Genomic DNA, 17,356 nt, shown 5'->3' on the forward strand with positions numbered 1-17,356 from the left:
AATACTCCAATAGCACCATAGTAGGCATTTTTAACAACACAATACAATCAATTACACGTAGTCAAGGCTATCAGCATCACGTAGGACCCCACACAGTCACGCATATCACATAATATTTCAAATTGAACAATTACTCACATATAGAGCCCCATATGGGCACAACACATAGATAGCCATTTTTCATGATTAGTCCCCATCTCTGACATGCATTTTGTATATAAATTAACTATCCATATCAGTCTGAAAAAGTTAAGTCATAACCTACCTCGAAGGCCAAAATAGTTTGGCTATGCTTCAACCCACGACCTTACGTTTCACAAATAATCTCAAGATCAACTAAAACCAAGAAATATAAAATCTATGCATGAATACAAAGCCAGCGATACCCATATTGCTTACTTTTAGTTCGGATCAAAATGGGCCCCCGAAATGAGTTTTCAAAAAAAGAACAAAATTATAACTGTATTTTAAAAATGTGTTCTCCATACTTTTAAGAATCTACAACTAAAAACCCAAGTCAAAACGAGTTGAAAATGAGGTTCAAATCGAAGAAAAATATTTTTAAACTTTACTGAGTAAAATCTTTAAAATCCACTTTAAAATCAAGAATCGAAGTTGTTTTTAAGATGGAATCGGGGAAAAATAACTAAGTATAGGATTAGGAACATCATTCAAGTAAAAAGGGGTAAGATTAGGGTTTAAAATCAAGCCCTATGGTTTTGGGATTTTGAGAAATTAACCAAGAAATTTACTAAGAAAAGGGTGAATTCTGACCTTAAATCCGTAAGAGAATCAAGAAATAGGTGTTAATCTAGCTTCTCAAGCACCCACACGCTCCACTTTTAAGCTCTCAAATTATTTTAGGATTTTTGGCTCTTAAGAATGAGTGAGAAATGACCAATTCGCGATCTAAGGGGTCTATTTATACCCATACCAGGTTCCTAGATTCTACAATCGCATAACCAAGTGTGCGATCACACTATCTGGTTGCAGGAGTAAATATGGCGATTGTCATAGGGTATGGTGCGATCATCTACCATGATAGATGACAGCTGAAACTTGGTGAATTTTCAAGTTTCTACTAAGGCCTCGAGATTCTTTCGAAATTCGATACACGTAAACAAACTATGTAACCATACTAAATTCGACACTCCAGACTCAATGACAATATCAAATTTTTGAAAAGAAATCATTTTCATAAACTTGACTCCCAAAATTCGAAATTATAATTTTTCAAACCAAGGGTCGAAATGACATTTAAAAAGCACAAAATCAGACCAAACTTGTTACCACACTAAAATCGGCGTTCCAGATTTGCTGGCACAGTTCGTTTAGCCATCCATCACACGGATCAAAAGATAACCACATAAATCCATAATAAGGCTCTCGAAGCCACCAAAAATCAAAATATAGCACAAATGACACCAAAATGTATCAGGAACCATGCCAATCAACCCCACACTCCAAAAACACCAAAATGTAACTATGGGGAGGGGTAAAGCAGTTAAATCACACAAAAACACATATTTTATCAAAATTTTAGGTCGTTACATCATCCATCACTAAAAATTTAATTTGTCCTCTAACGAAGGCAAAGAAATACCTGAATCAATGAGGGGTTGGGGATAAGAACTACACATATCACACTTGACATCCCTAGTAGCCTCATCTACAAGTCGATGCCGCTAATTAACCTTGACCATAAGGATCACTCTTGAACGCAACCGTCTATATCCCTAGCCAAAATGGAGATTGGTTCCTCAACGAAAGACAACCGCTCATATAACTGAACTGACTCCCAATGAATGACACGATACTCATCAGGAATGTAACAACGAAGTATAAAAATATGAAAAACTGGATGAATAGCTGATAAATCTTGAGGCAAATCTAACTCATAAACTACCTCACCAACAGTCCAAAGAACCTCAAATGGACCTATATACCTAGGGCTAAGCTTGCCCCTCATTCCAAACCTTATCGCACCCTTCATGGGTGAGACTCAAAGGAAAATACGATCACCAAAAACCAAATCTCAAGGTACAAAGTCTACGATCCGCATAACACTTCTGCCTACTCTAAGCTGCATGAAGCCTATCTTGAAAAGTCTTCTAAAAGTGCAAAGTGAACACAGAACCCCGATCTAAAATGATAGACATCGGCACACCATGTAGTCACACAATCTCACAAATATAGATACGAGCTAACCTCTCAGCATTGAAGAAGACCCGCACCAAAAAGAAATACGCAGAATTGATCAATCAATCTAAGATGACCCAAACACTATTAAATCTATGGAAAGTGGGAGGCAATCCGGTCACAAAATCTATAGTAATCTGCTCCCATTTCCACCCGAGAATTTATAATCTTTTAAAAAGTCCACCAGGTCTCAAATGTTCGGCCTTCACCTACTGACAACAAAGGCAACAAGCTACAAACTTTACACATCCTTCCTCATACCACCCCACTAGTAATGTTACCTCAAATCAGAATACATCTTAGTCACTTTTGGGTGAATATAATACCTGAAACAATGAGTCTCCTCCAAAATCAATTTAATCTAATAACCCACTCTCGACACATAAGATTGGGCTCCAATCCTCAAAACTCCATCTAAATTAAGTGAGGGTTCCATAGCCTTGCCACTCAACAATTTATCTCAAGTCGATCTCAATACGACACCATCAAACTGATGAGCTTAAATCTTCTCCATTAAAGAAGACCTAGCCTCCATAAATTGCAAAACACACTCAAGTGTCGAAATATTAAGTCGAACCATCTAGTTAGGTAAATACTGGATCTCTAATACCAAAGGCCTCTCCTAGGTCAAAAGATGCCCCAAGCTACCCATGCTAGTCGACTTTCGGCTCAAGGCATCCGCAACCACATTAGTCTTGTCCGGATGATAGAGAATAGTCAAGTCATAATCATTGAGCAACTCAAGACAACGACATTGACTCATATTAAGATCTCGCTGGGTGAAAAAGTAATGAAGTCTACGATGATCCAAGAAAATTTCACAACGGACTTCATACAAGTAGTGCCTCCACAACTTCAAAGCAAAATCAACCGCGTACAACTCCAAATCATGAGTAAGGTAGTTCTTCTCATGGGGATTCAACTGACAAGACATATAAGCAATTATATTACCCTCCTACATCAATACAACACCTAAAGTATCACAAAATATAGCAAATACCACACCCTCCTTAGAAAAAGTCAGGATAGGAACTAAAGTCAACAAACTCTTGAGATTTTGAAAGTTTACCTCACAAGCATAGGACCACTAAAATAAAATCGTCATCCGAGTTAACTTAGTCAAAAAGAGCGGTGATGAATGAGAAAACCTCAACAAAACGTTGATAATAACCTGCCAAGTGAATACAGCTCTGAATCTCAGTGGGAAAAGTAGGTCTAGCCCAATCAAGAACCACTGCAATCTTGGCTACATCAACCATAATACCCTCATTAGCCACCATATGTCCCCAGTAAGAAACAACCTTCATCTAAAACTCACACTTGGAGAACTTGGCATACAACTTCTCATCCCTCAATCTCTGAAGCGCAATCCGTAAATGCTCTTTATGCTTAGCTTTACTCTTGGAATAAACCAAGATATCATCTATAAATACAACAATAAAAGAATTGAGATACGGTTGAAATACCCAGGTTATCAACTCTATGAATGTGGTAGGGGCATTGGAACCTAAAGGACATGACCAAGAACTCATAATGACCATATCGAGTTCAAAAAGCTATCTTTGAAATATCCAAAGCTCTAATCCTCGACTGGTGATAACTGAATCTCAAATCAATCTTTGAAAACACTGCAACACCCCGAAGCTGATAAAATAAATCATCTATATGAGAAAGAGGATACTTATTCTTAACTGTCACTTTTATTAACTACGATAATCAATACACATATGTATAGACCCATCCTTCTTCGTCACAAACAAGACAGGCGCACCCCAAGGTGATACACTAGGTCGAATAAATCCCTTATCCAATAACTTTTGCAACTGATCTTTCAATTCCTTCAACTCGAATTGGGCCATCCTATAAGGAAAAATAGAAATAGGCTTTGTGCTCAGCTCCACATCAATAGCAAAATTAATATCACAATCCAAAGGCATACCAGACAAATTAGTAGGGAACACATCAATAAACTTACGGACAACATGAATTGAATCCAAAGAGGGAGGTGAAGCAATATTAGTATCACAAATATGAGCCAAATAAAATAAACACCCCCTCTCAACCAATCTATGAGCCTTAACTTAAGATATAATCCTCTTAGGACCTGAATAAAGCATACCCTCCCAACTATCCTTGGTATACCTAGCAAAGGTAGAGTCATGATCTTAGCATAATAATCTAGGACAGCATGATAAGAAGCCAACCAATCCATATCCAAATTAACATTGAAATAAACCATATCTACCACAAGTAAATCTACCCAAGTTTCACGATTTGGGAAAGTCATAACACAAGATTGGTACACCTGATCCACCTTAAAGAATCACCTACTTGGTAGATACACTAATGGGCATGGCAAGAGACTCGCTAACAGAATCAAAACCCGAAGCAAAATATGCAGACACATAGGAGAAAATCAGTCCAGGATCAAATAACACAAATGTAGATCTAAAATAAATGGGGACGATACCTGTGATCACAACATTTGAAGCCTCTACCTCAAGTTTGGATGGTATAGTATAGCACTGTCTGCGACTACCAACCAGCTGAATAGCCAACGATCACCACCACGATTTCCATTACCACTGTCTCTCATACCCATGGTAAAATCCTTACCTCTCACATCTGAAATAGAAGTATCTTGAATCACACAATAGAGAAAGTCCTTGGCTACCTGGCCAAACTCATCACACGCAAAGTAACCTCTAAACTTGTCCTAACGGTGCATACTCTTGGCACCTCTCTGAGATGCTTGAGGGGTAAGTTTATGCATCCTTGCCTAACCCTATATACTTTGAAAAGACTTCCTAAATACTACTATCTATGCCGTGGCTCACGAAAGAGTAGAAGGCATAACAAGTCTAGCTGGCTGAGACTTCACCTGGGGATGCAACATAGATAAAGGTGGAACTCCTACCTTTAAAACACCATACTCAAATGCCAATGCTGAAGGAAGAATAATACTTAGGGTTTGAAGAGTACCCAAAACAGAAGTAGGTGCAACTAGAGGATCCACACTTGTGACTAGAGGAATACCATAAATAGACTCTAGCATAGATAGAGGTACAACACTCAGAGCTGGGGAAATATCAAATAAACTCAAAGGAGCATCCTTCAAATAGGTCAATAGATGAACTAATAATTCCTCCAAGATTGAGGTAGAAGAACTCTGAGAAATTAGAATAGAACCCACACCTCCAACGTGCTCAACACGAGGCCCAGGGGAAAGTCCCCTAGCACTACTCCTGGATAGGGCAGATCCACGAGCCCATCTACTTTATTGATCCTGTCCACGACAATGTTTGCCCTCTAGGTGAAGGCTTTAAATCTCTGATCATTCTTGACCTAGTCGACACCATCTTCGCAGAAAGAGTGAAACATCTCTTGGATGCAAGTATGAAAGATATTCACACGATAAGGAATAAACTGAGGGAAGTTTTCTAAAGACATCCTATAACCTCTTAAAGATAGATACGAACGTCTACATACCGATCTGTAAGGCTCTATTAGACATTCCTTTCTTATATCATTGAGACCAATGAAAACTGGTTGCTCTGATACTAATTTATCACGATCCAAAAATCTAAGGGTCATGATGGCACTCGTCGCGGCGAACCTTGACGAATAAGCCTATCACCCAAACTGATACACAAAGAGAAAAAAAACAAAAATACCCCCAAGGTAAGACTTTTAGAACGAAGTCGAACCATATAAGTATAACAAGTCTGGAAAGACCAAAATCAATAATACAATCATAACTCCCAAAACCTGATGTCAACAATATAAGAACATATCTAGTACAACTCAAATTCAAATAAAATACATAAGATGTCCAAATACAAGAGAAAATCCATCTCTTGAAATAAAGTAAAGATATAGTCTTTAAGAAAGGTAGTAGAATACATACGGACACCTGAAAGTCAACCTCTACCGAAAGCACTAAAAATTGCCCGAATTAACCAAGTTGGGGCACACTCGAAACAGGATCTGCATTGTAAGAGCGCAGTAGGTGTGAGTACGGTCTACTTATACTCAGTAGGTATCACAAGCCGATCGAGCAAAGTAGATAATAACACATATAAAATATACATAAAGGGCACGACCTTCAGCATATCCAATACCACTATCCATGACTCTTATCCAGCATAACCTTCGAGAGGTCTATAAGATCCAATGCCTAATACCACTATCTATGACTCCTCTCCAGTACATCCCTCAGAGAAGGTTTATAAAATCCAATGTTCTCAGTATTTCCAGAATCTCCAGTATTTCCAGTGTTTTCAGTGTTTTTCAAGGGCACATAAATAGCATTAGACACAAATCAAATAAAATATACAACAACAACAGGTATACATACATAAGCATAAAGCAAATAGTAAAATTATGTGTATAATGCCATGAGGATGATGATGCAATATTCACAACAACCTAAAGAGTATTTCCACAACCAACCCCAATAAGCATTTCCATAACCAACCAATATACCAATTACATGAGCCAATTATCCACTTATTATTTCCAACCATCCATGAATTTCCACATGTATCATATTCCAACAAGTCTAAATATATCACAATACTCCAATAGCACCACATTAGGCTTTTTCACCAACACATACAATTATTCACATGTAGTCAAGGCTATCAACATCAAGTAGGACCCCACATAGTCACACATATCACATAATATCTCAAATTTAATAATTACGTTAAATATAGGCCCTACATGGGCACAACACATAGATATTTTTCATGATTGGTTCCCACCCTTAACATGAAATTTTTAGACAAATTAACTACCCATCCTAGTCTGAAAGAGTTAAGTCGTAACCTACCTCAAAAGCCAAAACTGATCTGCTATGATTCAACCCACGACCTTACTTCTAATGAACAATTCCAAAATTAACTAAACCAAGAAATATAGAATCTATACTTTAAAATAAAGCCAATGATACCAAAGCCAACAATAACTATATTGCCTACCTTTAGTTTTGGGTCCAAACGGACCCTCAAAATGTTTTTTTTTTAAAAGGGCAAAATCGTAACTGTATTTCAAAAATATGTTTTTCATAATGTTAAGAATCTATAGCTGAAAATTCAAGTTAAAACGTGTTGAAAACGAGGTTCAAATCAAAGAAAAATTATATTTTAAACTATACCGAGTAAAACCTTTGAAATCCGCTTTAAAATCAAGAATTGAAGTTGTTTAGAAGAAGAAATCGAGGAAAACTAGTAATTATAGGATTAGAAATGTTATTCATATGAAAAGGGATAAAATTGAGGTTTAAAATCAAGCCCTAAGATTTTGGAGTTATGAGAAATTAACCAAGAAATTTACTAAGAAAAGAGTGAATTCATACCTTAAATCCGTAAAAAAATTAAGAAATAGGTGTTAATCTAGATTCCCAAACACCCACAAGCTCCACTTTTAAGCTCTCACACTATTTTAGGATTTTTGGCTCTCAAGAATGAGTGGAACGTAGCTAATTCGCAACGTAAGGGGTCTATTTATACCCATACCAGGTTCTAGATGCTACAATCACACAACCAGGTGTGCGATTGAACTACCTGGCTATAGGAGCAGATATGACGATCGCCATAGGGCATGGTGCGATCGTAGTACTCTCTGCCATGATAGATGACAACTAAAACTTGGTGAATTTCCAAGTTTTCGCTAAGGCCTAGGGATTTCGGAATCCGATACATAAAAATGAACTAAGTAACCATACTAAATTCAACGCTCCGAAATCAATGAAAATATCATATTTTCAAAAAGCATGTCATTTTCATAAAGTTGACCCTCGAAACTCAACATTATAATTTTTCAAATCGAGGGTCAAAATGAGATTTAAAATCCACAAAACCAAACCAAATATGGCACTTGCCTAAAATCGACGTTGTGTATCTGTTGGCACAGTTCGTTCAGCCATCCGTCGCACGGATCAAAATATAATTACATAAGTCTATATTAAGGCTCCCAAAGTCACCAAAAGCCACAATATCACACAAACGGCACCAAAATGCATCGAAAACCATGCCAATCAACCCTAAACCCTAGAAATACCAAAATGCAACTATGAAAAGGGGTAAAACAGTCAAATCACACATAAACACATATTTCATCAAAATTTCAAGTCGTTACATTGAAGTTCATCTACCAAAATCTACTTTGATAAAACTACAAAAAAAGGGTCTTGTTTTAATTGTGTATGGTCTTTTTGAATTGTGTTGAGTTTAGAGAAGCACTGCAACTTCCTCTATACAGAAAAATGTGAATCTTAAGTTGAAACCTGATGAGAATAAAAGGATAAGTGCAAAGTATAAGCATAAGAGTTGTCCTTGAGTTATTCTTGAAAGTCTTGATAACATTGAAAATTTTAGTGTAAAGACTTACTTTCCTATCCAGAAGTGTTCTAAAAGGACAAAAAAAATTATGTAATCCATAATGGATTAGTAAGTGGTACAAGAACATAATTAAATGAGCCTTCAATATTTGCATCAGATCTAAGCTCTTATAAGAAAAGACTATAGGTTGTATGTTAGTAAAACAACTTGTAGAAATGCAAAAATCAGAGTTAATGAATAGGTATTTGGGTGATTTCATGAAAGAGTTTGCTAGGTTGTATGATTATAATGAAGAGTTGAAGACCACCAATTCTGGTACCACTGTATCATTAGGACACCCAAGAATACAATTTCAAGAAAAGAGGTGTTTATAGATATTTATATTTATTTTGGATCCTTAAAAATGGATAGAAAGAGGGGTGTAGAAGAATAATTGATTTAGACGGTGTATTTGTCAAAGGTGTATGTAAATGTATCTTGTTATATTGCATTTTCAAAGATGAAAATAATCAGATGTACTCGGTAGCATAGACAGTAATTGATAAGGAAAGAAAAGACGCATGGTCTTGATTTCGTAGGTACATCAAACATGATTTGAAGCTTACAAAAACTAGAGGTAAAAGATTGAAAGTGATGTCTGGTATGCAAAAGGTATGATATATCACATTTTTAAGTATATTTTTATTACAATCTGCGACAGTAATTGATATTTAACTACTATTTTATATTGTTTGGTAGAGTCTTCATTTGGCACTTACTGATCTACTATCAAATGTGAAGCATAAATGATGTGCTAAACATATATGGGTCAACTGGAAGAAGGAATAAAGGGGTGAAGAAAGGAGGAAAAAATTTAGACAAGTTGCCAGAGCATTATTTGAAGTGTATTTGCAAGTAAAACTCAATGAAATGAGTGAGTTGGGAGATGAAATTGTGGAAGATTTCCTCAAGTACAACAAAGAGGCATGGTGTAGGGCTTTTCTTAAAGAACATAACAAATGTGATGTGGTTGAGAACAACATGTGTGAGACTTTCAACAGTTGAATTTTGGATGCTAGGTTCAAATCAGTTATCATTATATTGGAGGAAATAAGAATCAAAGTCATTTAAAAGATGAATCAAATGAGAGAGTTTTCAAAGAGATGGATTTGTGATATATCACCAATAGTTATGGAAGTTCTTGCAGAGAAGAGTGAGTATGGAAACAACTGTGAGATGAGGTTTAATAGTGATATTGACTTTGAGATTGGTGATCTACCATATACACATGTTGTTTATGTGAAGAGAATGGTGTGTAGTTGTAAATCACAATAACTAAAGAAATTCCTTATACATATGCAATTATTGCAATGCATTATAAGGAATGAGATGTGGAGTCATTTGTTGATAACTGGTATAAGAAAAAAATATATCTAAAGGCATACAATAAGTATATTCAACCTATAAAAACCATGAAGATGTGGAAAAAAAGCACAAGACCAACAATTGAGCCACTTGAGATTACTGTCATGCCAGGAAAACCAAGTAAAAATAGAAAGAAAGATAGTGATGAGCATGTTAAGAAGTTCAAAAAGGCTACAAGAAAGTAAATAAAGATGACATGTTCTGTGTGCAAGACTATTAAACACAACAAGAAAGGATGTCCAACTTTGGTAAGTTATGCTTAATATCTTCTTATTAATGAATTTTACTCTTTTTAGATGTGTTTTTGACCTTAACATGTTTTTTTAGAAATATGGTGTCATTGGTAGCTCTAGAACTGGTACAACATCTGCAAGTGGCAGTCAACCAAGTGTAGCTGCACACTAAGTGTACAACCTACCACTAATACCTCAACATCTGGTGATAGACCTGCAGACACTTCAGTAGGTGTGGAGAGACCTGCAAATTCTTTAGCAGGTGCCTGCAAATGCTACAGTAGGTATTAAGAGACCTGCAAAATGCTATATCAACCAGAAGAAGGCCTCCCAATACAAGAACAACTGAAAGAAGACTCACTACTAAAAAAATTATTAACAGAGACCTAAAAAAGAAACCTCATGAAAAAGAGACCTTAAAAATAACCTCAATATCAGATCGCAAAAACATCGCAAAAACATAGGTGCTTTTTGTAAGTGACCTCATGAGGTCGCCAAAAAGTGACCTCACGATGTCGCCATATTATTTTATAAATTGTGCAAAAAGAGACCTCATGGGGTCACCAAAAAGTGACCTCACGAGGTTGCCATATTATTTTCTAAATTATGCAAAAAGAGACCTCATGGGGTCGCTATATTTATTTATTTTTACAAAAGGAGATTTCATGAGGTCGCTTTTTTGCATTTTTTGAAAAATAAAAATGAAAAAAAATAACCTCGTGAGGTCTCTTTTCTGCAAAGGCAGAAAACTAGCAATATTGCTGCTTTTGCAGCTGGCCACTTGCTATTTTAGCCAATGATCAATCAAATGACAAAAAATACATATTCCAAATATCCTTGAATCCACACTACAGCCAAATCAACTTTAAATTACTTCAAAATTGAATAAAGACATAAAATCATAAGTTACACAATTCTATTTCAAACTACTCCAAAGTTCTCATACATTTACAAAAACCCTTGCTAATTCTTATAAATCATCATAGAGTACATAATTTATTTTATCTAATTCAACAACTAAACTTCAATAATGTGATGATGTGTTTTCCACATGATCCTCATCCTCATCCTGGATCAAATATTAATTTCAAGAATATACGTGAAAGGACCTGTGTAATTGCTGTTGTAATAAAACCAAACATTTTCAAGCCATCAACACTTCCAGGTGGTTGCAAAGGCGGAAGTTTTCGCTTTTCCAACCTATGTTGCTTTGCTATTTCTTGGTTCGCTCTCTCTGAACCATATCCCAACATTTGGCAGAGGAGATAAGTGAACAAACACTTCATTTGGACAATGCTTTAATGAAATCTGCAAGTTCATTTATCTACTTAAAAAGAGGACACCACAATGACAGGAAATAACCTAACAATATGACATGAAAATGGCATGAATAATCAAATAGTACTCAGGTATAGAGATGCTAACTAAGCTGACACAAGAAGGAAAACCAGAAAAAACAAGCAAAAGGGAAAAACTGTATGACAAAATGTATAGTAGACATGTTATCAAATCATAATAAGAAATTAAGCATGGCTCAACATTACATGGAAAACAAGCACGGCTCAACATTACATGGAAAATATAATGCAGAAGAAACATGAAAGAAACTGTGGTATCATTAAGTGCACCACCACAACAACATCATATTAGAGCAATCTCACAAGTGCGGTCTGGGGAGGGTGGTGTGTATGCAAATTTATCCTTACCTTGTGAAGGAGCATTAAGTGCACCACAATATTCAAAAATAAGAATTCCAACAGCATAGCGCACAGACAAATAAATCAAAATCTAACAAACAGTTTCATTCGAATAGAATATCAAACACCATAAACAATGGGCCATCTCGTCCTGCATCTAAAATTTCACATAGTGGTACATATTTGTTGGATCTAAAACATCAGTGTTCTGAACCGGCTCCTGAATCCTGCACACTCTATTTTCTTATTTTGGTCTGCATACTCCATTTCCTTATTTTGGTTATCTCCATTATTTGGTTTACAGTCAAATGATTGTCGGGGCTGGGAACAAAAATCTATGTCTCTAATATTACAACCAGAAGTCCATTTTGTAACCTGAGAGCCTTGGGCATGTTTATCAATATCCATATTTACAGACGAACCTCCAATAAAAGAATAAGTTTCTCGACTAGGTCTACGATGTATTTCAACTTTTGCATTATCCTTAACTTTTATGCTGTCTGAACTAAGTGAACCATTAATTCCATCTTTAGTGGATCCTAGCTGTTTAGTGGCCTACGCCTTTTGGAAGGGCAATTTTGAGCACATCTCTACAGATCAATCAAGGTCTGAGACCATACATTTGAAAAAGAAAGTTACATATTACATACATGTTAAAATTTAAATTATAATCTTTATCATTGGTCACTCTTTCTTTCAAGTGCACGCTCATGACTTGGTATATTCGAAAACTTTGAAACCATGATCAATGGTGAAATAAGTTGTATCATGGTCAATTTAATTAATAAAGATGAGGATTTAGGAAAAGTAGCTGGAAGAAAAGGATCAATTTATGATCTAAGTAAACAATTACTAAGCCTAAGTCTCAAACAAGTTGGGTTCCTCAGTACTTCATTTAAGTTTATTTCATATCATCATACTAACTAAAATACAACAACATACCTAGCGAAATTCCACAAGTGAAGAACAAGAAATAAATAAAAAATTGAAAGCAGTGCATTTAACCAACAAATCTAGGCTTAAAATTTATGACCAAAAATAATCCACAATTAGACTTATCGAAATTCCAACTTCAAAACCAAGAATTTCAAGAAGCCACAATTTCTTTAATCATTCTCAAAACTCGACCAATAAAAAAGGAACAATAAAAAGATGCCATCCTTCAGTCTTTCCAATTCAAAAAGGCGCCACAAGATAGGACAACCCAGTTTCGTTCTATTTTGAACCACGTAATTGTCATTGTTTTGGACAACTCGTAATCAGTAGGTCTGCAGAGCAGATAACTGCAAAAGCAGCATATAAGTATGTGTTGAGAGACTACAAATTTTATTTATTTTTTCTTAGATTAATTAGTAGAAGTTTATTCATAAATTATGTTACCTTAACAATTTAAATAGCAAGAAAAGCCACCCAAACAAACATAACATAAGAAGTCCTAATTCTTTTCAGTAAATATTGTGAAGCATAGGAGCCTAATCACGTGAAAAATTATTAAGATGGGATTAAATTTAGTCTTTAAGATCTCATGAGCAGAGCATGTATTTAAAGTGTCATCTTTAAGGATTCCTATAAAGAAAGACTAAAAAACTAAAACCGAAATAAGAGGACAATATACCTATTCGAGTTGTCCAAAACTCTGAGAATCATATAGAAACGTTGCTAGTGGAGGTGCTGTCATGGTCTGATTGTTCTTGTAGAGGTGCTGCGACGGCGTGCGACCGGTGGAGCGTCGGTTATGAGAGAGGGAAAATAGAGCTAGGGTTTTGTGAGAAGGTACACAGATTAGAAAAATTCGAATTAAGTTGTGTAATTTTATATTTTTAAAAAATAGCTTGTGAGGTTTTTCTTTTTTTAAAAAAAATATTCATTGATTGTTTTGATTAAAAATAAGTTTGTAACGTATTTTTAAATCTTTTGAAATGTTTAGTCACCTCATGAGGTCGTTTTTTTTTTAAATTTAATTTTGACCTAATGAGGTCCCTATTATTATTTCATCATTTTTTTTATTTTATCGGTCTAATAAAATCTATTTTTTTTAAAAAAGAATTAAAAAAATATTAATTGAAAAAGCGACCTCATGAGGTCTCTTTTTTGCGACCTATTTTTGAGATCTCTTTTTTAAGGTCTCTTTTTACAGTGCTTTTTGTAGCGACTTACAAATGCTATATCAGCTGGTGTGAGGTCTGAAAGTGCCTCAACAACTAATTTGAGGCCTGCAACTATTGTGATGCCTGGAACTACTTTTGTAGTATCTGGAATGTTACTACAACAACAACTCAACAATCTACTATTGGTGTTAGTGCCCAAAAGAAGAATACTAGTACCACTTTGAGAGATAGTGCAAATCTTGCATATAAAAAATAAAAACAAAAGAAGACAAAAACAGTTGATTTCGGTGTACTGTTTGGACCAAGTGACAGTGTAGTGGAGAGGATAAGTTTTCTATCATCTAAATATATTTAACTGGTATTAATTAGTGCATCTTTAATTAATTTTATTATTTCTCAATTTGAAGTTCTTGATAGAATGTTACATAGTCCAACATTGATTAGTTTAGTTCCAACTAATATTGATTTGAATTACAAATCAAATGGTCTAAGGTGGAAGGGTAGAACTTCAATTACTCAAAGAAAGCTATAAGAAAAGAGTTACAGGAGACTAAAATCTTATACAATCACTTATGTCAATAAAAATCAGTCCACACCAAACATTTAAGGCACATGGTAGTAAAATTCTCTTTGTGTAGCTTAATTGATAGTTTTTTTAAAGCTTTTTGTTCAAGTGGATTCAAGACAAGAGTTTGTGAAATTCGGGTGAATTTCTCAGTAACGGTGTTGTTAAGACAAGTGTTTATGAATAACTATTATTACCCTTTTTTTTATTCCAACTGTCGTTAAGATATGTGTATATCTTGAAGATTTATGTGTTGGCAAAATAGTGTTTGGAACTAAATTTCAATTTCATTATTATTGTACATTGCAACTACAGATGGAGACATCTTAAATCAACAACTAGAAATCAAATGACAACAATGACGATAACAGTGATATCAATACTAGTGCTTGATCTTCCATGCCTTTCATCTTTCTCATGCCTTTCTTGTCTTCGTTGCCTTTTGTGTCTGTCTTTATTTCCTTAATCTGAATTTGTGGATAGATTATTTATGCAGTATTGTTCATTTGCATCATTCCATTGAAAGAATCCACAATCATTATCAACTGCATATTTTTAACAGCCCCAAAAGATTCTTTCAAAATTAGTTGGTGCCCTTGACATCTTAAGTTCAGCATAAAGTCCATAATAACGAACACTCATTGTCATGGTGTTAGATAAAATAAACGAAAAAATTAGAAAAAAAATGGACTGAAAATGCACAAAAAAAAGAGGAGTATAACGACAGACAAAAAAAAAATTAAAGAACAAGAAGATCGAGAAGAAAGGCCCAAATTACTCCAATAATGATGTTGGAAGCAAATCAGGAAGCAAGCTAATAAGGCCCTAATTTGACCGTTGATGCCATGTTTAAAAGGTGGGATGAATCTTTTATGTTTACATCACACGCACCTATGTGATTTATGCCACATAGGATGTCATGTCAAAAAAGAGTTTAAAAAGTTATTTTTTATTGGGTCAAAGAGTTTAGATGACAAAAAGATAAGTAGAAGTATCCACTTTACAAACTCAAACAAGTACAAAGGTCTATCTAATCATTTCGCATTTTTCGAAAGTAAAATAGTTTATGTTTGACCGCGAATTTGAAGACGAAATATTTAAATTTTTCTGAAATAAAATTTATATACTTGAAAACTACATAACAAGTACTATAAGACGCAATGATTGACAAGTTAAAATATTTAAAAGATTCACAGATAAAATAACAGTCAAAAATAAATTTGTTTGAATCTCAAAATTCAAAAATGCCATATAAATTGGATTGGATGGAGTATATTATTTGTTCCAGTTTATATGAGTTATATTGACTTGGCTCGGATCTTAAGAAACAAATAAGGACTTTTAAAACTTATGATATAACTAGTAAATTATTCGCACTTTGCGCAGTTGAACATATATATTGAATAGGTTGATTGATATGAATAGAAAATTTTCTTATAATATAAAAAATAACAACATCATGCCTCTGGGGAGGGTAAGCGTACGCAATCCAAATCACTACCTCAAAAATGAGATAGAGAAATTATTTTCGATAGATCCTACTTGATGGGAATATATAACGAAAAATAAAAACAATGTATAAAGAAAAAATACAATATAAACCAAATGTACATGTAAAAATAAAATTTTTAATTAATTTATATAAAAATTGAAGGTTCTATATCAAGTTCTCAAGCATCCTTCCAATTTGAAAAGAGAAATAAATTAATGTTAAAATTTGTAAGCTTCATATATCCTTTAATTTTCTTTACTACTTAAAAGATGTTTCACAATAGTAATAATACTGCATTAGTTATTCTAGATAATGATATCATTAGCAATTATACTTAACGTTAGTTTTTATTCATAATTAGAAACCTTTGGTCTTATATAAGACTTTTCACCTTCTAATACTATTAAATGTAATTAATGATATTGATCATTGAAAAAATATTTTTAAAATAAGGTAAATCTTATATGAGAAAGAAATATTGTACATCCTTTGGACTACATAAAGCTATAGAGTGCTTTAAATATGAAATTTTAAAAATGATAAATTTTTCATTGTCGAAAGTTCAATGGTATGTCATTTGTAGAAATCTTTTCTCTCTCTATCATAATCAACTCGAAACTCTCTTGCATGTATTTAAAGAAAGTACATAATATTCAAACACAAGTTATCATTGATTAAAATAGAGATAATACATCAAAATCCTTCCGAATTTGTCGTCAAAATTTACTTTAACACTAATTTTCTATTTATTTACCCCTTAATATCTTTAAAGTGATTTAATTTCACCCCTTAATATATAATACCATTCTCAAATGGAGAGTGCATCACACTCGTTGACACATCAGCGACACATCACCGCCACGTCGGAGCCACGTAAATAAAGTATTTTTTAAAATAAGTTGTCCAGTTAATTTAGGATCTAAAATAAGTTTTGGCGACAAGTTCGGAGGGGTTTTGATATCTTTTCTCATTAAAATAAATATACACATGAGATTTTACCCATAAAAAGAAAATTTTATGATGTTAGTGAATAAAAAATAATATCTAATAGCACATAGATCATTTTATAAACTATTATTTTTCTCCATTTATTTTCATTGCAACATGTCAAGTGATTGATTTTCTGTAACAATAAATGTGGTCTTAATTAGCTATTTATGAATGAAAAATAAACTCATCTTGGGAGTGGAACAAAGACGAGAAGAACTTTACATTATTCACATAAAAAGTATTATTAGCAAATAGTTATATCACAAAAAAAAATTCATAAGATTTAAAAATAAATGAAAACAGTCATGTGAATTTTTTCCTGTG

General features: G+C 34.1%; 1 long non-coding RNA gene across 1 annotated transcript; it reads right to left on the reverse strand.

Annotated features, from left to right (window-relative positions):
• Nucleotides 1–11,014: 11,014 nt before the first annotated feature.
• Nucleotides 11,015–13,793, reverse strand: LOC107874761. Its single transcript, XR_001675581.2, has 2 exons — nucleotides 13,493–13,793; nucleotides 11,015–11,488 (listed from the first exon to the last, which is right to left on the reverse strand). It is a non-coding gene; the product is annotated as an uncharacterized LOC107874761 (long non-coding RNA).
• Nucleotides 13,794–17,356: the final 3,563 nt, after the last annotated feature.

Source organism: Capsicum annuum, chromosome 1, assembly GCF_002878395.1.
Source record: "Capsicum annuum cultivar UCD-10X-F1 chromosome 1, UCD10Xv1.1, whole genome shotgun sequence".
Lineage (NCBI taxonomy): Eukaryota > Viridiplantae > Streptophyta > Magnoliopsida > Solanales > Solanaceae > Capsicum > Capsicum annuum.